Source organism: Podarcis vaucheri (genome assembly GCF_965113315.1).
Source record: "Podarcis vaucheri genome assembly, chromosome: 1".
In the NCBI taxonomy this organism is placed as follows: domain Eukaryota; kingdom Metazoa; phylum Chordata; class Lepidosauria; order Squamata; family Lacertidae; genus Podarcis; species Podarcis vaucheri.
Genome location: NC_138759.1, coordinates 121,627,607 through 121,649,577, shown reverse-complemented (window position 1 = coordinate 121,649,577; position 21,971 = coordinate 121,627,607). Strand labels below are relative to the sequence as shown.

The 21,971-nt window shown below is 45.3% G+C and overlaps 1 protein-coding gene across 1 annotated transcript in view; it reads left to right on the top strand.

Moving 5' to 3' along the window:
* The first annotated feature begins 1,370 nt into the window (after nt 1–1,370).
* Nucleotides 1,371–21,971, top strand: part of MYO3B (myosin IIIB) — a 313,368-nt gene continuing 292,767 nt past the window's right edge. Inside the window, exons 1-2 of the mRNA XM_082205523.1 lie at nt 1,371–1,395; nt 7,662–7,704. The gene's annotated coding sequence lies outside the window, so the exon portion shown is untranslated. The remainder of the gene's footprint in view (nt 1,396–7,661; nt 7,705–21,971) is intronic.

Below are 21,971 nucleotides of genomic sequence, written 5' to 3'. Positions count from 1 at the left end.
GCTTCCTTCCGCAGACGAGCTTTATGGGGATGCTGACTTCATTTTCCAGCAGGACTTGGCACCTGCCCACATTGCCAAAAGTAGCAAAACCTGGTTCAATGCCCATGGGATTACTGTGCTTGATTGGCCAGCAAACTCGCCTGACCTGAACCCCATAGAGAATCTATGGGGCACTGCCAAGAGACAGATGAGAGACATGAGACTGAGCAATGCAAGAGAGCTGAAGGCTGCTATTGAAGCTTCCTGGTCTTCCATAACACCTCAGCAGTGCCACAGGCTGATAGCATCCATGCCACGCCGCATTGAGGCAGTAGTTGATGCAAAAGGGGCCCAAACCAAGCACCGAGTACATATGCATGCTTCTACTTCTCAGAGGTCCAATATTGCCCTATTTGCAGTCCTTCTTTTGCTGATTTCATTTAATATTCTAATTTTCTGAGATTGTTAATTTGGGGTTTTCATCAGCTGTACGCCATAATATCACAATTATAACAAATAAAGGCTTGACATATCTCGCTTTGCATGTCATGAGTCTCTCTCATATATTAGTTTCACCTTTTAAGTTGAATTACTGAAATAAATGAACTTTTCCACAATATTCTAATTTTCTGAGTTTCACCTGTATGACCTCTAGTGATGATACACATAAAAAGTTATTAAACAATGTGTGACTCATTTCTACCTTCTTTTAGCGGACAATTTCTCTGCTCCTGCAATTTCCTTGTGTTTAATTACTCACCAGCCAAAATCATGAACTGCAAGAATGGGCTGTTTGTGTTGCTGACCGTCTGCCTGTTAACAATGTTAAAAAGTTTCCAGAAGAGACACTGTTTCTGCCCTGGTACTCCAGAAAGTGCCAGAAAGCAGTTTTGTTTTGTGCTTTTGCCAAATGTAGATGGCGGTAGAAATGTTAATAAGACAAAGACAATGGTGATTGTTCCTACAGCGTGTAGTTGCTTACTCTTGGAGAGGCCTGCCAAAAGGAGGTCTTGAATTTGAGCACTGGAAAGCTGCAAAAGAAAGCTGAATTTTATAAAGAGGGGGTGAAGGACAGGGAGGAATCCACACGAGGATGAGGACATTCAGAGTGGCTTCTTGTTTCCCCCAAGGAAGGCACGCACCATAAAAGTACTTATACTGGAGAGGAAAGCAGAATATTTAGGAACCACCTCTTAAAACCTGCTTTGACGTCTTGTGCGTTGGATAACTCAAATCTAGAGACAGCTGAAGACCAGAAACTCCTGAACCCTAGGTGTGTCCAAATGAGAGTATAAATGTTTCATCAAGAAAAGAATAGGAAGATGAAAACAGGAATGATGAAAAGGAAACAGACAATACAGCAAAGGGAAAGATGTGAGAGAAACAATTGTGTCAGTTTCACACACCAGGGATCAGGTAAGTGTTGGAACTTTAATTTAAACTTTTGGCTATTTTCTACTCACTTGCAAAAGACTCATCTGCCTTCGTGATCCATTAAATGTACTTCGTGTACATTTAAAACAAACATTAAGGGTCCTTGCTCTCCATGGAAGTGACAAGCTATTTAGTGGATCTTGTTTACTTCAGAGGGTATGTACTCTCCTCCTCCTCCTCCTCCTCCTCCTCCTCCTCCTCCTCTTCCTCTTCATCCCTTTCCCCTTCTTTAAATAGGAAGCAGGGCCTCCTGTAACTCTCTTTCCCCATACACCCCCATCTGTTCTGGGGGTTCATCCCACTCTCCAGAGCGGATTTGGAGGGGGCATGCAGGCACAAAATGATTTCAGGGATGAGGTGGCGTTGTAAGCATACGAAGTTGAACTACCTGTTAATTAGACCCCAGTGAATCTCACTTCTAGTTCCCAGCAATGAGTTAAAATGACACCTGCACCAACAGCTTTGTGCTTGAGTCCAAATGGAGACAATTTTCTCAAGGCACTTTCTTTCTTTTCAATTAACAGCTTGCTTTCAGGTGGAGACACTGTGTAAGGTCACGCTGACCTTCCTTGCGGTGACAGCGTTGGAGGGAAAGCTGAATCATCGTGCTCCTGCCACGCTGAACTTACTGTGGCATAAGCCTCTGATAATTTTAACGCTGAGTTTTCCTTTTCTTAAACACCTTACGGTAGATGTGAGGCTCAATCTTGATGGTGCTAAACTGAACCTGCTCCTGGGGTGAGAACTGTAGTGAAGAAGAGAGCTTTGCTATTCTTTACTACGGCTCTTTTCAAAGAAGGGCTGATCACAGCAAATTATCAGGATGCCATGGACGGCTTGTGCAGCTTTCTGTTGACTGCTTGATAAACGGAGGGGGTGTGCAATGTGTTTTTTGAAGTATACCGCAAAGTAACCCCCTCCAGCATTTTGTGGAGGAGTATTTCAAGACAGTCACAAGAAACACAATGTGTTTTGTATTAATTAATCCAGAAAAAAGATGCCCCCCATTGGTCCTGTTCTGGAAAAAGTGAATAGAGAAACGTTTTCCCCTTTCTTAATACCAGAACATGTAGGCAGTCAATGAAGCTAATAGTTGGAAGAATAACAATATGGTGGAGTTGGAAATGACCCAAAGGGTCATCTAGGCTGACCCCCTGCAATGCAGGAATCTCAGTTAAAGCATCCATGACAAATGGCTATCCAACCTCTGCTTCAAAATCCCCAAGGAAGGAGAGTTTGCAACCTCTTGAGGGAGACCGTTTGATACGATATGATAATCTTTATTGTCATTGTCCCATACAGAACAACGAAATTGAAAAAATCTACATCAGACGTTCAAAAACCAACAAGCCTGGTTAGCCCCCTGGTTACCCCATTTTTAAATACAGTATACCCCTCAAAGACTCCTTACACTGCGTTTAAAAACCAAAATCCCATTTGGATAGAAATCCTTTCTTAGGCAGCTAGTCCTAGTCTTTATAATCCTGTAGCTTCTTCCAGAGGGGCGCGGGTTGCGCTGTGGGTTAAACCACAGAGCCTAGGACTTGCCAATCAGAAGGTTGGCGGTTTGAATCCCCACGATGGGGTGAGCTCCCGTTGCTCGGTCCCTGCTCCTGCCAACCTAGCAGTTCGAAAGCACGTCAAAGTGCAAGTAGATAAATAGGTACCGCTCCAGCGGGAAGCTAAACGGCGTTTCCGTGCGCTGCTCTGGTTCGCCAGAAGCGGCTTTGTCATGCTGGCCACATGACCTGGAAGCTGTACTCCGGCTCCCTCGGCCAATAAAGCGAGATGAGTGCCGCAACCCCAGAGTTCGTCACAACTGGACCTAATGGTCAGGGGTCCCTTTATCTTTACCTACCTTCTTCCAGAAGGCAGAAGCTGAAATAGATCATTTCCGGGGTGCGTACTATCCTGCGCTATCTCTGCAGCTTTCTTGTGACACCTGGCAGCATAGAATTGATCCAAGGTGGGAAGAGAGCACCCAATTATTCTCTCTGCAGTCTTGACAACCCTGGACAGCATTGTTTTTCCCCTGACTGTCCAGCTCCCAAACCACACACACAGACCATAAGTTAATACACTCTCCACAGTAGAATGGTAAAATGTCATCATAAGGTCTTTTGAGAGATTATTTTTCCGAAGGAGTCTCAGAAAATATAACCTCTGCTGTGCTCTCTTCATCAGGTCTTTGCTGTTTTCTCCCCAGGTTAGGTCATCTCTCAACTCCATTCCCAGAAATTGAAACACCGAGACCTATTCCACACACTTCCCCTCAATAATGAGTGGCTGAGTATTCAATTTACATTTCCTAAAGTCCACAATAATCTCTTAAGTTGTTTTTCCAGCACCACTCCCCCAACTGCTCAACTTCCTTCCTATAGGCCACCTCCCCCTCTCCAGCCGTGATTAAACCAACCACCGTTGTATCATCTGTGGTCAAACAGAAAGTTTCTCCTGATGTTAAGTTGGAATCTCTTTTCTTGTAACTTGAAGCAATTGCTTCAAGTCCACCCCCCACTCAAGCAAGAGAAAACAAGCTTGCTCCCTCTTCCATGGGACAGCTGTTGAGATATTTGAAGATGGCTATCATATCTCCTCTCAGTCTCCTCTTTTCCAGGCGAAACATACCCAGATCCCTCAACCGCTCTTCATAAGGCTTTGCTTCCAGACCTTTGATCATCTTGGTTGCCCTCCTCTGCACACCTTCCAGCTTGTCAACATCCTTAAATTGTGGTGCCCAGAACTGGACACAGTATTCCAGGTGGGGTCGGACCAAGCAGAATAGAGTGGTACTATTACTTCCCTTAGGGACACGGGTGGCACTGTGGGTTAAACCACAGAGCCTAGGACTTGCTGATCAGAAGATCGGCGGTTTGAATCCCCGCGATGAGGTGAGCTCCCATTGCTTGGTCCCTGCTCCTGCCAACCTAGCAGTTCAAAAGCACGTCAAAGTGCAAGTAGATAAATAGGTACCACTCTGGCGGGAAGGTAAACGGCATTTCCGTGTGCTGCTCTGGTTCGCCAGAAGCAGCTTAGTCATGCTGGCCACATGACCTGGAAGCTGTACGCCAGCTCCCTCGGCCAATAAAGCAAGATGAGCGCCGCAACCCCAGAGTCGGTCACGACTGGACCTAATGGTCAGGGGTCCCTTTACCTTTACCTTTATTACTTCCCTTGATCTGTCTTCTGACCATTTCCACCACAGCTAAAATGCATACCTCTTTCCGCCTTTCTCTGAAATTTTTGAGGCTTTTAACAAGAAAAAGGGGGCTTGCCCACCCAGACATTATGCATGATTGCCTGGCTGATGCATCAAGGAAAAGCTGAGCTTTGCACACAGCCAACCTTGAATATAAGGAGGGTGTTCTAATACAAATGGCAGTGAAAGACAGCTCAACCAATCACATCCCTTTCTTCTTGCTAACAGCATGTGCACGTATGCATTGGACTTTTCTGAATGGAAAGTGAAAGGTGAAGCAAGGCCTGTTTCCATAGTAACTGTGCATGTGAACATTAGGCACTGAGTGAAACAAATAGTTGGAGGAGGTTGCCCTTCTGCCAATTCAGCATAATTACTGTACTCATTAAAGTAATTATTAAAGGGATGCCAAATTTTGGACGTAAAACAATTGTGCACCATTCTCTGGCCTCTTCTTAGACTTAACTTTTTTTCAGCAAATGTGGGCAGTTGTAACCTCTCCATGACTTCCTGTCCCAGCAACTTCCATTTCCTTTCTGGGTCCTGAGGTTCCCCCACTTCATTCTGTTCCACTAACTGCTGCTTCTTGGTGTTGTTTTCGCTCCTCCCCACATCCCTAACCCTTTGCCATCATAGTCCTTAGCCCAGTGTGCTGCCCACACAAAGAACCATACTGCTTTTATTTATACATATCTGTAACAAGTTGTGATGGCCTGGGATTCAGACTTGGAGGCTGAACCTGAGGAATCCCAGCCTGCACAGGAGTCCCCGCCTCCAGAACCAGCTGAGCCGGGGCTGGGGCCTGAGCCTGAAGGGTCCTCACCTGTGCTGGATCCTCAGGTGCAGGCACCAGCTGAGTCTGCTCTGGCTCCTGAGGTGATGGAGGACCCATTGACTGCAGGTGCTCCACTCTCAGCCCCGTCAGGGGAAACTGAGGTTTCCTCTGGGTCCGGTAACCCTCCAGCCTCTCCTGAGCTGCAGAGGCTCAAGGCAGAGAGGTGAAGGGAACTAAGTTCCTGCAGGAGGAGTGCTTGCCTTCAGGCCATGAGAGGCGAGTCACCAGAGGATCGGGGTCGCCCTATGCCTAGGGGCAGATAAAAGCCAGTCAGCCCAAATCCCAGGTTGCGGGAGCAACATTGTTGGTTGCTAGTTCCTGCCTGAACCCCATTCTGCTTTTCTGCCAGAGCTCCTGACCCGCCCTGGCTCCCTGCTTGCATGCAAGTTCCTGACTTCACCCGACTCCCTGCCCTGCACCCAGCTTCAGCTACTACGGACTGCCTCCACATTGCACCTTTGACCACGGACCGGACTTGGACCTCGCCTCTCGGGTAACCCACAGGACCAGCACACAAGTGCTATTTTTCTCGGAAAAGAGGTGCCAGGGCTCACCATGAATGCCTCTGTTATGTATTCAGTGGTCTGTGTTTGCCTGAGCTTGAGTCTGGACTAAGGATTCTGATTCATGATATCCAATCACAGAACATTTCGGGATTTGGGCCTCTGCCATTGGCCCTTAAACTCTGAGTCATGATTCGCGGCTTGGAAGTTTAGACAGCCAATCATATGGGGAGTGGGAGTGGCCCAGGCCTTTAGAAACGTATATAAGCAGTTGCTTTGCCCCTGTTGTCCAGTTCCATTAGTTCAATAATAGTTCTTGCTGTTATCACTGTGTCTTGCCTCGTGGGAACCCACCTACACTTCAACCCCTCCCTTGTTGCTTTTGGAATGGCAATGGCACCCACCTGAGAGGTGCCGGAGCTGAGCTCCTGTGAGCCCCGGCTGGGGGGGGGGAGTCCTTTCTGTGACATAACTTTGAATGTGGCATTGAGACGCCATAAACAAAATCACAAAGAATTGCGACAGCCTTTAGGATTAATTGGTTGTGTGGGCAAATGTTGCAGATGCCTGCAAGGGTAAAGACAAAGAAATGTGGGATAGAAAGCGCCTGTGTTGAATAATTGCAAGTATGTTTTCCATATGCTAAAAATAACGGGGCTGATTTTCCAAACAGTAAAGAACATAGAAGAAAGTATTTTTCAGCTCACCCAGAGATTAGTTCTGTGGCTGGGTGGTCACTGCGCCCAGTAAAGTTTAGATGCTTGTGGCATCTGCGGACCAATGTGAAATATAAGCAGTTTCCTAATGGCAGCGCAAGGCAGGTCTGATTGGGCCAAATGGCAGCTTTGCAAGCGCAGTATCAATAAATCAGGAAACAAAATGGTTTGGCTTCAGTAACACAAGCTGTAATTCTGGAAGCACATTATCTACCAATCAATGTAAGGAGGAGTGACGGCTGAAATGGAATCTTGTAAAAAAGAGAAAGTGATCATAAAAGTTGAAGCTTTTGGAATGATATAAAGTTTAGAGATGTGATCAAGCTTCTTAAAATGCTAGGCTGCAGAATCACAGTGTCTGCCTGCCTGCCTGTCTGTCTGTCTGTCTGTCTGTCTCTCTACGCACATATGTGTCTGCACAAAGATGCAGTCGATTAATCTCCCTCTCTTCCCCTGGTGTCAGCTTTCGGATGGGCAGCTTAGGCTGGCAGAACTGTACAACGTGTTTATCCGGGAATATGTCCCACCCCAGCAAAAGTGTGCGCTGGGTCAGGCTGTGAGCCATGTAATAATCATGATCTCATGATCTCTGAAGCCCCTGCACAATAGACCTGGACTCCCCACCCCCACCCCCAGTTTTGAGTTTCTCCCTTTCTAAACTGCACCACACACTCAAGTTCCTCCTCAAGTTCTTGTTAATTATTAAATCTTCTATCTGTCCTAGATTTATTGCTGGGAAGGGACAATGCCTCTTGTTTAGTGTAGCCTATGAACTATGGCAGGTAGGATGCATTCTTCTTCCCCAAAACTATCCATATTTTCCCCCTGCCAGGTCTGCGCTTTAGAGTTCAAGCGCAATGTATACAGGGGACTGCCTTGAATCCTTCCTCAGCTGGAGCAATGCCCAAAGGTCTCTGATGTCTAGAAGGCTGTCCTGTTTCTGCTCCCCCCTGCACCTCACATTTGCTTTCCTTTGTTTTCTTTTTCCTTTGTAGCCCCTCTGGAGAAGGCGCCAAGCCCTGAAGCGAATCTGAGCGGGTAAGACGCAATGATGAGTTTGTCGGCTGGCATTTGGAAGGGAAGGAATGGGAGTGTGGCCTTTGCAAAAAGGTGTTTTATGTGCTTCCAGCGCAAGGGTTGGGGATCAGACAGCCCTTGTTTGATCCGGCTAACAAATTATAATGAGAATCTGGACGAATAGCAAGTATCAACCCCGCTATGCAAAATCTCCAAATGAATCCGAAGTTCAATGTCTAAAATCCCTGGTGGAGGACAAGGATTCTGAGATCACGTTAAGAGTAGCCAAATTCTGTGTGATTGCCATAAAACTTAGGGAACAAGCTGTGCCATCATAATGATTAAGGTTTTAAATGATAATTTTAGGTTATATGTTAGTGACTAAGTTTTAATTTATATATATTTTTAACTGTTGCTATATCTGTATTGTCCCTGTTATACCTAATTGCAAATTCAAATGTATCCCTATCATGTTTTATGACTTCCTTGATATTGTATATGGGCTGGAACTGGTCTGTGACTGAAATAATAAATTATTGTTATAATGATAATCCGGACGAATAGCAAGTAGCTATTCCTGCTTCATCTTGGAATCAGGTGAATTCATTCACTCAAAGCCTGCAATCATAGTCACACTTATTCAGGGGGTACACCCCACTGAATCCAGTGGGGTTTTGTTGTTGTTGTTGTTTAGTCGTTTAGTCGTGTCCGACTCGTCGTGACCCCACAGACCAGAGCACGCCAGGCACTTCTGTCTTCCACTGCCTGCCTCAGTTTAGTCAAACTCATGCTGGTGGCTTTGAGAACACTGTCCAACCATCTCGTCCTCTGTCGTCCCCTTCTCCTTGTGCCCTCCATCTTTCCCAACATCAGGGTCTTTTCCAGGGAGTCTTCTCTTCTCATGAGGTGGCCAAAGTATTGGAGCCTCAGCTTCAGGATCTGTCCTTCCAGTGAGCACTCAGGGCTGATTTCCTTCAGAATGGATAGGTTTGATCTTCTTGCAGTCGATGGGACTCTCAAGAGTCTCCTCCAGCACCATAATTCAAAGTGGGGTTTACTTCTGTGTAAACACACATGCATTTGCTTGAGCTGAAAGAGTGCTCCATAATAAGAAAAGCTATAAGGGGAGCAGGGAACAAAAGGACACATAGCTTGTATTCTGCAGAGTTAGAAGTAATAACTTACCCGGCTGAGTTCTCTGACTCATCTTTTTGTGTGCAGTAAGTAACCTCTTCCTCAAGTCCCCAATCTCTCTCTTTCCATTCTCTTTGATGGCGTCTGATGTGCTTTGTGGATTTGTTTTGAGAGAGCAACTTCCAGACAGTTGCTGTGTTTGGGTGGGATTCAGTCACAGACCAGCACATTCGGGGTGCACAGCTAAAGTTGATTAGGAGATCTTGAGCAATAAACCTATTTCTCCCCCACAAAAAGATCAAACTTTTTGCAGTAAGCGAAATGCACTGGAAAGGGTTGAATGACACTTTAAATGTTGGTTCACATTCAAACCTTACATTAAAAGGACATGGCTTCCCCCCAAAAAAAATCAAACTGTAGTTTGTTTAGGGTGCTGGGGTTGTATTTCTGCGAGGGTACGGTACAGTTCCCAGGATTCGGGGGGTGGACAATATGCTTTAAATGTATGATTTGGATGTGATCATAATCTAACCTCCCCACAAACAAATCAGGATGAATGCTCAATAAGCAGGATATCTGTATACTGACTTGAGGGTCGCTGTTGTTTTACAATCAAGTGCTATATAAATTTTATGGAATAAAATCTGGAAATGCCCAGTTTGGCTCTGTGAGAATTGTTCTCCTGAGAAATTATTTGGTCTTCTGAGAACTGTTCTCCTCAGAACTGATTTCCCGCCCCTGCTTCTGCCGTGATAATGGAACCTGTTTTGTGTTGCCCTGGCATGAGGCCCTCACGAAGCTCATTCAGAGAAAGGGAAATATTTCTTGGGCTTGTTCTGAATTGGCTTCATAATGGCGCTATGCGGCTAATCAGATTTGACGATGTGGTCGATGATATGTGGCAAGTTCAGGCTGTGGACAGCAAGCCTCGCTCTTATTTTGAAAGAGTAAATATTTTTGCCCCCCTTAGCACCCATTCCCCTTGAAAAATCACTAAAGCGCCGTGTGATTTTCATGGATGGCAAAAGTTTTTTGTGAAGTGGACCCCTCCCTTTTCGACACAGCTGGAGTTCAGGGTTCTGGGTTCTCTTTATAATAACTATCTAAACACTCATAGGTCAAAAACCAACTTCTTACCCTTGTGTTCTCACCCAGCCTCCGGCGCTTGCACCTGTCCTCTGACCTCAACATCAAACTCATTCATTGCACATACCCTCCGGGGACCAAGCAATCAACTTTCGCAGGGAGTGAGGGGAGACCTCTAGGGATCACCGCACTTGCGTAAATTCTGTTTAGATCAGAATTACTTCCACTGTTTTCAAATCTATGTGCCTGGGGTTGTAGATGCAGAGGGAGCCCATTAGCAGGAAGCTCGATCAGTTTCTACCACAGCGCATTAACGCAGTCGGAAAACACGACAGTTGGGGCTGTTGCGCTAAGGTGATCTTAATTCTTGCAAGGCAGAATGTAGTTTAGACTAGCACATTTTTATAGTGCTAGGCAAAGTTGTTCATCTGTGTGAAAGTTCTGAGTCCTGTTAAGTAGCAGATGCCTCTGTCCTTGACAAAGCGCTCTTTGGGGATCAAAGTGGATATCAGCTGCGCACAAGTTCATGATGGATGTTGGGGCTTCCAGTCTGAAAACGGGTGTGTGTTGCATGCATTGGAAATGCCCGTAGAAACTTGACCAGCAGATGCCCATTTTGACAAGTGCACATAGAAACATGAAGCAGTTGGGCATCTTTTCTTCCTGGATAGCTCAGCTGGTTAGAGCACGGTGCTGGTAAGTTGGATCCTCCTAACAGAGGGTCCATGTCGTGCTTGGCCCTGAAACTCTTCCCTAACAAGCTTGTGGGCAGGGCTTGCCCCGCTCCAAGCCGGTGGTGCCACAGTTATGCCAATGACCTTTAGCCAATCAGCAGCGTGGCAAGGTTGGGGGTTGGGGGTTGGGGGTATCTATTTGGCAGCACGATGTAGGGACCTCTTTTTGCTTCACGCTGCCAAACACCCGCCCGCCCATCCATTAATTAGATCGTGTTTGGCCTTGCTTTGGACTTCGGTTGGTCGCCTGTTTTTGGAATGGGGGCCAGGTAGGAATTTTTTCCAATGTGGCAGATTGGCTGTGGCCACTTGGTTTTTGCCTACCTCTTAGCAATCGTCAAAACTTTGTAAGGTTTGGCGGTTAGGCATGGGTTTGGGGAATGTGGGGAGGGGAGGTGTGGCCATCACCTGCCCCTCCAATGTATGGGGTATTCCGTTAAAGGAATCTGGGGGTCTGAATCTCATCCGAAGGCCGGAGAGGGGCTAGGGCCATGCCAGGACCCCTGGGAACCCCAGGGGTGAGCACCAGTCAATATACACTGATGAAGAACCCCCTGCTGGTTGTTTACCCTTCCAGACTTCCTGCAGGGTGGGGCAGGAGACAGATACAGTTTGATACCAATGCCTAAGCCAATACCAGTCACATTTGTGTATTTTAATAAAGTTGTGGCCAAAATTTGTCCATTAACATTTAAACTAAATTCTGTCTCCACTGTGTCTGTATTTCCATTTGGGATGGGTTTTGGGGCTCGAAGCACAACGCCAAGGTTGCTAGTTCGATCCCTGTATGGAACAGCCACATATTCCCACAATGCACTGGGTTAGACTCGATACGCTGAAATAGGAAGGCGCGGCCAGCTTTTATGCCCCATTGGCTGCCCAGGCATGCATGCAGCCAATGCCCTTTCAGCCAGCAAGGCACACCCCCTGAGAAGCTCACTCATTGGCCAATTTGAAATGCAGCAGCTGGCAGGAACTTGAGTCACCTGCTCAGGCAGCCAAGCGGAATTCCTTCAATGGCTGCCTAGCCATGTGCATTCTGTTTGTTTGATTTTTTTTACTTCCCCCGGAATGGCGACTGAGCGAGGATCTGCAACAGCCGCCCACTGGGTGGAAGGGGTAAGCGTTCAATTCCTGCATTGCACAATGGGTTGGATTAGATGACCCTCAGGGAGGGACGCAATGCTACAATTTTATGATGCTATGCATACATCACTACTGGGAAAACCATCACCTTGCTGACAAAGGTCCATATAATTGAAGCTATGGTTTTCCCAGTAGTGATGTATGGAAGTGAGAGCTGGACCATAAAGAAGACTGATCGCCGAAGAATTGATGCTTTTGAATTATGGTGCTGGAGGAGACTCTTGAGAGTCCCATGGACTGCAAGAAGATCAAACCTATCCATTCTGAAGGAAATCAGCCCTGAGTGCTCACTGGAAGGACAGATCCTGAAGCTGAGGCTCCAATACTTTGGCCACCTCATGAGAAGAGAAGACTCCCTGGAAAAGACCCTGATGTTGGGAAAGATGGAGGGCACAAGGAGAAGGGGACGACAGAGGATGAGATGGTTGGATAGTGTTCTCGAAGCTACCAGCATGAGTTTGACCAAACTGCGGGAGGCAGTGGAAGACAGGAGTGCCTGGCGTGCTCTGGTCTGTGGGGTCACGACGAGTCAGACACGACTAAACGACTAAACAACAACAATGACTTCTTCATCCTACTCTTCTGAAAAGAAAAGGAAAAAAAACCATATATACTAGCAAACTGTGAGGGTCTACCAAAAGTATATGATACAAATGTGTTGCTGTGATATATGAAAGCAATGCAAATGATAAGTGACCCCAAATGTAGAAGACAACCATTTATTTTGAGAAGAGGGGAAGGACCTATGCTATTTAAAGAGATGGGGGGGAACCTGGCACCCCCCAACTCCAATCAGCCTCAGCCAGCACAGCTAACGGTCAGGAATGATGGAAGATTTAGTCTAGCAACATCTGGGAGAACCATAGCTTCCCCTTTCCTGCCTGCCAGGGATTCCCCAGTTCCTCAGCCTCATTTGTCTATATCACAAGGACCAGGGTCTGTGTTTCTTCAGTCTTTTCATTGCCATTAGTTCTCTCACAAGATATCCCATTACATAGACATAAGTCTTTGCACTAATGGGATGGTCTTGCAGGATTCAGCTCTATGGCTTGCTGACTCCTCGTCACACAACTCCTGAATTTTGTTGGCAAGAGGAAACAGTGTTAGGGTAGTAGTTTTGTTGCGTTGCTAGTGGCTATCGCCCTTGAGTTACCCCCACCCCCAAGGAAAGAGCCAGTCTAAACAGCTGAGTGGTTATTGACTGATTACATTTTATTCTTCTTAAGATGTGGGTGGCGCTGTGGTCTAAACCACCGAGCCTCTTGGGCTTGCTGATCAGAAGGCCGGCCGTTCGAATCCCCGCGATGGGGTGAGCTCCCGTTGCTCCTGCCAACCTAGCAGTTCGAAAGCACGCCAGTGCAAGTAGATAAATAGGTATCACCGCAGCGGAAAGGTAAATGGCGTTTCCGTGTGCTCTGGAATTTGTCACAGTCCTCTGTGCACCAGAAGCGGTTTAGTCATGCTGGCCACATGACCCAAAAAGCTGTCTGTGGACAAACGCCAGCTCCCTTGGCCTGAAAGCGAGATGGGTGCCACAACCCCATAGTTGCCTTTGACTGGACTTAACCATTCAGGGGTCCTTTACCTTTTACATTTTATTCTTAAACAAAGCATATCTTTTCAACCTGTGCTTGGGCTCTCTAGCCATAATTGCATGAGGGAAGCTGACACCTTTGCGCGTCTGAGCTGTGGAATCAGAGAAGTAAAGAACTGTCAGACACCTCCTCCAAGTCATTTTCTTTCAAAGAGACAAAGCTAACATAAACTTCACTTGGTGTGTCAGGTACTGCAGCACTCTGAGTATTGTCCTAATGGCTATGTTGCAGGACAAGAAAAGGGGACAATTACAGGAGATAAAGTAGATGAAGTAGATGTCTTAAGTGATAAAAAAGGTCTATAAAACCACATTACTTTTAATCAGAGCTGTTGAATGTAATACTTATTATAGAGACATAATTTTGTTGTTGTTGTTAACTATACCGTTTAGCTGACTGATATTTTAAAAGGTAATCTGGGTTCTTTATGAAATGGCTTCAGTCTCATGCTGGGAGGTAAAATGATTCGAATGACATTTGCAAAATTTGTAGCAATTGCAATCTGCTCAGTTTATCCCCTGACGTATTTTCAGGATCTGCTAGAGGCGGGTGAGTCTAGTGATGGGGGACTCCTGTCTCCTAGAATTAAATTTCAAAATTGCCTTTAAGACGGCTGAAAAATCTTGATGAGCAGAACTCATAAATACAAGCACTATTTTTTTGTAGAGGTACGTCACAGCCATGGCACATAATGAGTAGAATACTTAGGAGATTTAACAAAATAAACATTTGGATAATTGACGATAGTTGACGAGCTTTCTAGGGGTTTTCATTTATTCTTTTAATTCCACGTCTTCTGACTGCATGGCACAACAGAGATGCAGTTCCATCAAATGTGGCTGAGTGTTCCTTTATATTTATTTATTTGGAAGGGGAGGGATATTGAAACAAAGTTTCTTCTGAATGCCAAAGTCTGCATTTTTAGCACAAGGGGGGGAAATACACTCCCCGCTTTGAGAGCAAAGATTGGCAGGCTGCGCCGGAGGGACCTGAGCTGCGGGGATTTGTTCTGACTGCAAGCAAGGCAAGCCAGGAGGGAGGCTGTTCCGCCTTATCTTAGCTCCAGTGAGATTGGGAATCTCCTGCAAGCGAGCACCAGCAATCAGCACCATGCCTGCAAGACAGCAGGAGCATCGCAAAAGGAAATTTTGTGAAAGCCAAGATGCTGACAGAAGAAGAGTTCCAGCTGCAGAAGCAGCTGCGAAATGAACCAGCAATCAACGCCATATAACAGAGCAGCAAGGGTCCAACGAGCGCTTGCCTTAATATAGATGTGTATATAAGCTTTGAGATTGCTCAGTGTGGCTGTTCCGTTCGTCCGAGACATAACACGGTACAAAGCAAAGGGAAGGCTGAAGAATTTGTGCAATGTTTATCTCCTCATTCCTCGACAGGCCTGTCTGATTATGACCTTACAAATAAAGAAACCAACTGAATTGACTTTTGTCCCTGCTCATCAGCTCCTGTCTCCCTCAGTGTACATGTGCTACATCACATTCAAAATATCAAAGCTCCCATGGATTTTAACAGATTGAGATTGCACTCGGTGATCGGCTGGCGGATGTCCCAGGCTCTTTGACTGGACTTTTGCAGTTGAGCAAAACACTGTCGGGAATATTACTGAATAATAGCGGCTCCTTTCCCATCTCTCATCATTATCCTGGAACAGTCTTACTCATTAAGATCACCTCTTGCCTTAGTGTTATTTATTTTTAAACTCGGATTTGCATTAAAAACTGTAGCCTTTCTTCTGAACTTTCTCTTAGCCTTTGTGCAAGATTAGTCCAGGGGACTGCAGCTGATAAAACAGAGTTAATTATGGTTTTCCTCACCCCCGCCTTTTGTAATTTCGGTTTAAAAGGAACGGGGGGAGAGCAATTAAGTTCACATTGTTCTCATTTTCTTGTTTAGTTCAAAATTATTTGCAATTTTTTTAAAAAATTAAAACTTTGCCAGCTGACATTAACCATAAAAAATATTCCATCAATTTCCATTTAAACATACAGATTTCATATAGTCAGTTCATATGTCAAAATAGGTATATAAATGAGGTTGATGGTTATAAGCCATGTGTTCTAACATAGAAAGGGCAATGAAATCTCCATACTACAGCATAGTGGGTGGTGGCTGTTGGTCTGATTGGTTTTTACCCTTCTAGCCTTTCAGCGTAAATCTCTTGCCCGCCACAAGGGTTCACAGAATGCATTTTTGTCGTCCATCAGTTAGTCCCCAAACCGCAGGGATAGAATTTAAGAATATATGAACGTTTGCACACATATATCAATGATTTATCCAAGTCAAAGTTAATATGAACAAGAATTCTTGGCCCAAAAGGAAACACCACGTGCATATTAAGATCCTCCCTGAAGCTTGTAAGCGTATGCTCAGTGCTCACTGGGGAGCATGGCCTTTTCCACGGTGGCACCAAATTCGCAGAACTCCCTCCCTGTGGGGGAAGCTAATCTTGCTTCATCCCTGTGGCTCTTTAGGTACCAGAGAAAGACAGCACTTTTGAAGAGAAGCTCTCGAATTCATTGTATAATCACTTGCAGTTTGCAGCCTGAATATTGCCGCTGATGGTTTTACAGGCAATGACGATTACTGCTCACTTTGTTGGTTTTTGCTGTTGTTCAGTTTTAAATGAGATATAGATATACCGTATTTACGTGAGTGTAATGCACACCTTTCTTTGGCCAAATTATGTCGCAAAAATTAGAGTGTGCATTAGATTTGATGGTGCCAGCAAATAGTTGCTTGGTTTCAAGGTTTAGAAAATTGAGGTGTGCGTTAGATTTGATGGTGCATTATACATGTGTAAATATGGTAGGTAGATACACACACACACACACACACACACACAAGCATAATAGGATACCCCCCCTCCACTTCTCACTCCTGTAGTCTCATGCCCCCCAAATCTTCTCTGGGGTTTTCCCTATCCTCAAAAGAAGATTATTGGTGTGCCCTTGTAGGTGGTTTCTGTTACACTGTTACACTGGCAGACTGACTCTAATGATTTCACCCATTGTCTTTACTTAATGCAGTGGTACCTCGGGTTACATACACTTCAGGTTACATACGCTTCAGGTTACAGACTCCGCTAACCCAGAAATAGTGCTTCAGGATAAGAGCTTTGCTTCAGGATGAGAACAGAAATTGTGCTCCGGCGGCGCAGCAGCAGCAGGAGGCCCCATTAGCTAAAGTGGTGCTTCAGGTTCTCCGGAACGAATTAAGTACTTAACCCGAGGTACCACTGTATTTTAAAAATCTGATTGAGCACCTTTTGGAGGTGCAGCTCAAGTTTTATAAATATGAAGATTCATGGCCAGCTTATTTCCAAACACTACAAACAAAATGTACTGCGCACAGTGCAGCCAGGGAAGCTTACAGCCAACGCTGAAAACACCAGCAATTGATTGACGACAATCAGCATGAATATTTTATCAGCCAGGCCAATATCCTGTTACTTTTCAGGTGCGCTTCTTATGAGCTTGCATCTGGTAGACATCTCAATTCTTTGCAAACACCAGAGCATAAGGCACAGGGGATTCCCCTGTGACTGCAGAAGAGACCTATGCAATGTCAAGGAGAGCTCGACTGGAAGGTAGGTTGATGGGTTCCTTGATTTTAAATTCCAGGCTGGAACGTTCATGTGCAATTGGGTGAACTTATTACTAGAAGGTGATGTTTATTAGGCAAAAGTGTTGGAAGTGCTGGCCAAAGGGATCTCTCTGCACAGAGGTGGGTTTAGGGCAGAGTGGCTGTTCACACACACACAGGCACCAGGCGCCGAGCCTGAAGGCTACCACAGGGTGTCACAGCTATGATGTAGGAAACTGAAGGCGAGGGGCTCCAGATATTGGCCTCACACCACTAAATTTGAAAGAGCAGAACCTCCAAGTGTCCTTATTTTCCAGGGACAGCCTCGGATTTACAGAAGCCACCCAGGTTTTTCTGGTTTGATCCCGGAATGTCCCGCTTTCCCTATTTTCCTCAGGGAAATGTTGAAGGGTATGGAGTTATGGGATCCCCCAAGCCAAAGAGATACATAACTATACAACCTTTAGAAGACATCTGAAGGCAGCCCTGTCTAGGGAAGTTTTTAAATGTTTTATTATATATGTTGGAAGCTGCCCGGAGTGGCTGGGGCAAACCAGTCAGATGGGTGGGGTATAAATAATAAAAGGATGAAGAGGAAGACGATGATGATGGAATTGGACATCCCTATTTTAATCAGAGAAATGTCAGAGGAGGGTACGACGTCTGCCTTTGCTTTGCATCGACTGCATGACAATTACCGTATTTTTCCGTGTATAAGACTAGGGGTTTAGGTTTTTTTACTAAAAAATTAGGTTTAAAATTGGGGCTCGTTGTATACATGGGTAGTGCTGAGGGGTATTTTCTTAATTTGGAGTCCCCCAAAATAGGAGGCGACTTATACATGGAAAAATATGGTATATGAGCCCCGGCAGTATTTTGTCTGCCATCATGGGACGTGTGTGTAGGGAACGGGAAGAGCGTGAATAGTGTGCACGTGTCGTGTGTCACCGTGTTGGAAAGAGAAAAAAATGCCTTTCGCCATAATAGTGTTGTCTAGTGTAACACTTCCCATTTCCTCTCACAGGGGTGAAGGCAGTTGCTTGTCTGTATTGTTGTTGTTTAGTCGTTTAGTCCTGTCCAACTCTTCGTGACCCCATGGACCAAAGCACGCCAGGCACTCCTGTCTTCCACTGCCTCCCGCAGTTTGGTCAAACTCATGCTGGTAGCTTTGAGAACACTGTCCAACCATCTCGTCCTCTGTCGTCCCCTTCTCCTTGTGCCCTCCATCTTTCCTGTATAGGCGAGAGTAAATGGGAATACACACTGCTGCAATCAGTACTAAACAGGTTCCTTACCCAGGTGACCCTTTGTCCATTGAGACTCAAGCCTGCTTCTGTCTGCAGTGTTCTATCCTGAGTCCTGTTGATTTGATGCACCGAAACTGCATGGGCACTGGCTTTTAAGTACAGTGGCACCTCGGGTTACAGATGCTTCAGGTGACAGACTCCGCTAACCCAGAAATAGTACCTCAGGTTAAGAACTTTGCTTCAGGATGAGAACAGAAATAGCATGCTGGTGTTGCGGCGGCAGCGGGAGGCCCCATTAGCTAACGTGGTGCTTCAGGTTAAGAACAGTTTCAGGTTAAGAACAGACCTGCGGAACAAATTAAGTACTTCACCCAAGGTACCACTGTATTTCAAAATTGCACTTGGCATTTAGTGGGTTTGATGGGCACAGAATGCCGGGGGCAAGGGGGAGAGGCCTAGTGCTGTAGGAAGTAGCTCAGGCGTGGGAACCTTTCGTCCTCCAGATGTTGTTGAAATACAGCTCTTGTTAGCCTCAGCTACCACGGCCAATGCAAGGGATTGTGGGAATTGTAGTTCAGCAATGTCTGGAGGGCCAAATGTACAGCACATCTGAAACACCTGCTGCTGCTGCTGCCACGCCGCCGGAGCACAATTTCTGTTCTCATCCTGAAGCAAAGTTCTTAACCTGAAGCACTATTTCTGGGTTAGCAGAGTCTGTAACCTGAAGCGTATGTAACCTGAAGCATATGTAACCTGAGGTACCACCGCAGAGGAGTGACAGTCGCCAGGAAATCACAGACGCCTTAAAGATACACTACCTGATGTTGCCAACTCAAGCAAATACAAATAAATGGAGGATAAGACAATTAACAGCAACAAGTCATCGGGATTATACTTCTGAATCCTCCAAAATGTCTCTGATCAAAATAGGGATGTCAGTAATAATAATAATAATAATAATAATAATAATAATAATACCGTGCCTATTTGACTGGGTTGTCCTAGCCACTCTGGGCAGCTTGCAACATACATAAAAACATAACAAAAAGTTAAACATTAAAAAAAACCATTTCCTATACAGGGCTGCCTTCAGATGTCTTTATTATTATTAATATTATATTGCTTTAAAAAAAACATTTTTATTAAGTTTTCCACTTTAACAATCCAATCAAATCACATTAAATATTCCAAATTATACATATACATAACAAATAGTCCGAATATTCGGCCAAATTATAAATTTTTAATAGGAGTTCTCATGCTTCAAATTCAGAGATCATCTCATACTTCTACTGCTTTTCATAGTCATTTTATTATATTGAATTTATATACCGCCTTATACCTGGAGGATTCAGGGCGGTTCACAGAAATGATACAATATATAAAATAAAAATAAGTAAGCCAATAACACCCCCCCAAAAGCCACATTTTAAATGTTGCAGGATGTTAATCAGGTCAACCAAAGGCCTAGTTAAAAAGGAACATTTTTGCCTGGCGCCTAAAGCTGTATAATGAAGGCGCCAGGCAAACTTCCTTGGAGAGAGCATTCCACAGACAGGGAGCCACTGCAGAGAAGGCCCCGTTCTCATGTTGTCACCCTCTCGACCTCTCAAGGAGGAGGCACGCAAAGGAGGGCCTCTGAAGATGATCTCAGGGTCCACGTAGATTAACATGGAAAGAGGCGGTCCTTCTAAAGGTTCTATAGTTACTTCTCTCCTGGGCTCAGGGGTCCCATAACTCCATACCCTCCAAAATTTCTCCGATGAAAACAGGGACATCCTAAGAGAAAGCAGAACATTCGAGGATCAAATCAGAAACCGGAGCAGCTCCTGTAAATCTGAGACCGTCCCTGGAAAATAGGGACACTTGGAGGGTCTGTACCTCCCATGTCAGGACACGGGTGGTGCTGTGGATTAAACCACAAAGCCTAGGACTTGCTGATCAGAAGGTCGGTGGTTCGAATCCCCACGACGGGGTGAGTTCCCATTGCTTGGTCCCTGCTCCTGCCAACCTAGCAGTTCGAAAGCACGTCAAAGTGCAAGTAGATAAATAGGTACTGCTCCGGCGGGAACGTAAACAGCGTTTCCATGCGCTGTGGTTCACCAGAAGCGGCTTAGTCATGCTGGCCACATGACCTGGAAGCTGTACACTGGCTCCCTCAGCCAATAAAGCGAGATGAGCGCTGCAACCCCAGAGTCGGCCACGACTGGACCTAATGGTCAGGGGTCCCTTTACCTTTACCTCCCATGTCAGAGGTAATGTGCCTCTGAGTACCAGCTGCTGCGGAATGCAAGTAGAGGAGCGCCGTTGCGCAGTTGTCTTATTGGTGGGCATCCTGTGAGCAGCTGGTTGGCCATTGCGAGAACAGAATGCTGAACTAGATGGGGTTGTGGTCTGATGCAGCAGTGTTCCTCTTGTAACATTTAAGGATTCCCACATTCAGGTCCATGGTTGAAATTGACGAGGAGATCCTAAACAAGGACAAAAAATTCCTTTTCCTTTTGTTGGTCCCTGTGGCGAGCGATTTTGGAACTCCTGCTGTAAATCAGCCACAAAAGGTGAAGCAATCTTCAGCACAGGACTCATTTTTAATAATCTGCAGTGATGGCAGGCAATCTTTTCATACAGTCATTTGTTGATACATTCCTTTCCTTCAATTTCCACCTCATTCTTCTTCCCCAGATAGATCAGGGTGGCAAATGCCATAGTGTTAATGCAATGCAAAAGAAAAATTAATTTTAAAAAAGTTAATAAACATTAAGGAGCTTCTAAAAACATGTAAAGCAGTCACATAAGTTTCACCGTTAGCACAAACGTTTACAGATACTGTCTTGTCATCTGAACAGACTTCGTGAGGGAAGAAATGATGATCATTTCGGGGCAAAGCTTTTACCTATTATGAATCCCGCGGTCGATAACAGAACGGAATCCCTATCATTTGAGCTTATTGCTCAAACAACAACAAAAGGAAGCAAAGAACAGGCCTTGGTGCCCGCTATTTATTCAGGCCTCTGGGGGAGCTTATCATTTTTTAGAATCAGTTCCCTTATCATTAGTGAATTAAATGGCTCTCTAAATATTTTAGAATATATCAAATGTCACAAAAGCACAGAATATGAATAATTCATGGCAGAAAATTACCTTTGCGCCGTTTGATACATCGAGGACGAAAATATCAAAACCAAGCCTGAAAAATCATCAGGCGCAGAAGTCTAGTAATCTGTGACAAAACAGCCAGCGTATTTATTCTAGAACCGTGCAAGTGCACACTCTCATGTGTGCAAAAAGAAAAAAGCAGTGGAATATTGTGATGTTGGCGGGTTCTTTTGCCGACTATTATGCTGGAAGGGCAAAGCGTTTCTGGCTCCAAGTGAAAGAACCCCCTTTATGTTTATGCATTGTGGAGACTTTTTTTCTGACAGAAAAACGAGGGGAAAGTTAGTTCTACCCACTCAAGGCTAATAAAATATTGCCCTCTCTCCTCTAATTTATGTATAGAGTTACGAGCTGTTCTTTTCAATTTTGTGTCAATTGCTTTATCTCTCGTGAATTGTAGAAAGACATCTGTCACAAACTGGCAGGATAACGGGGAGAAGAAAAAGGAGGAAGAGGATCCCAGTGAGGGGTGTCACCGGGACTGGGACACACTGGGGCAAGCAGGGGATGGGGAAGTAGAAGTTGGTGTAGGACGTACTCACAGATTGATGGAGGTGTCGCGTATTCCACGCGGCGTTTTCAGCAAAACA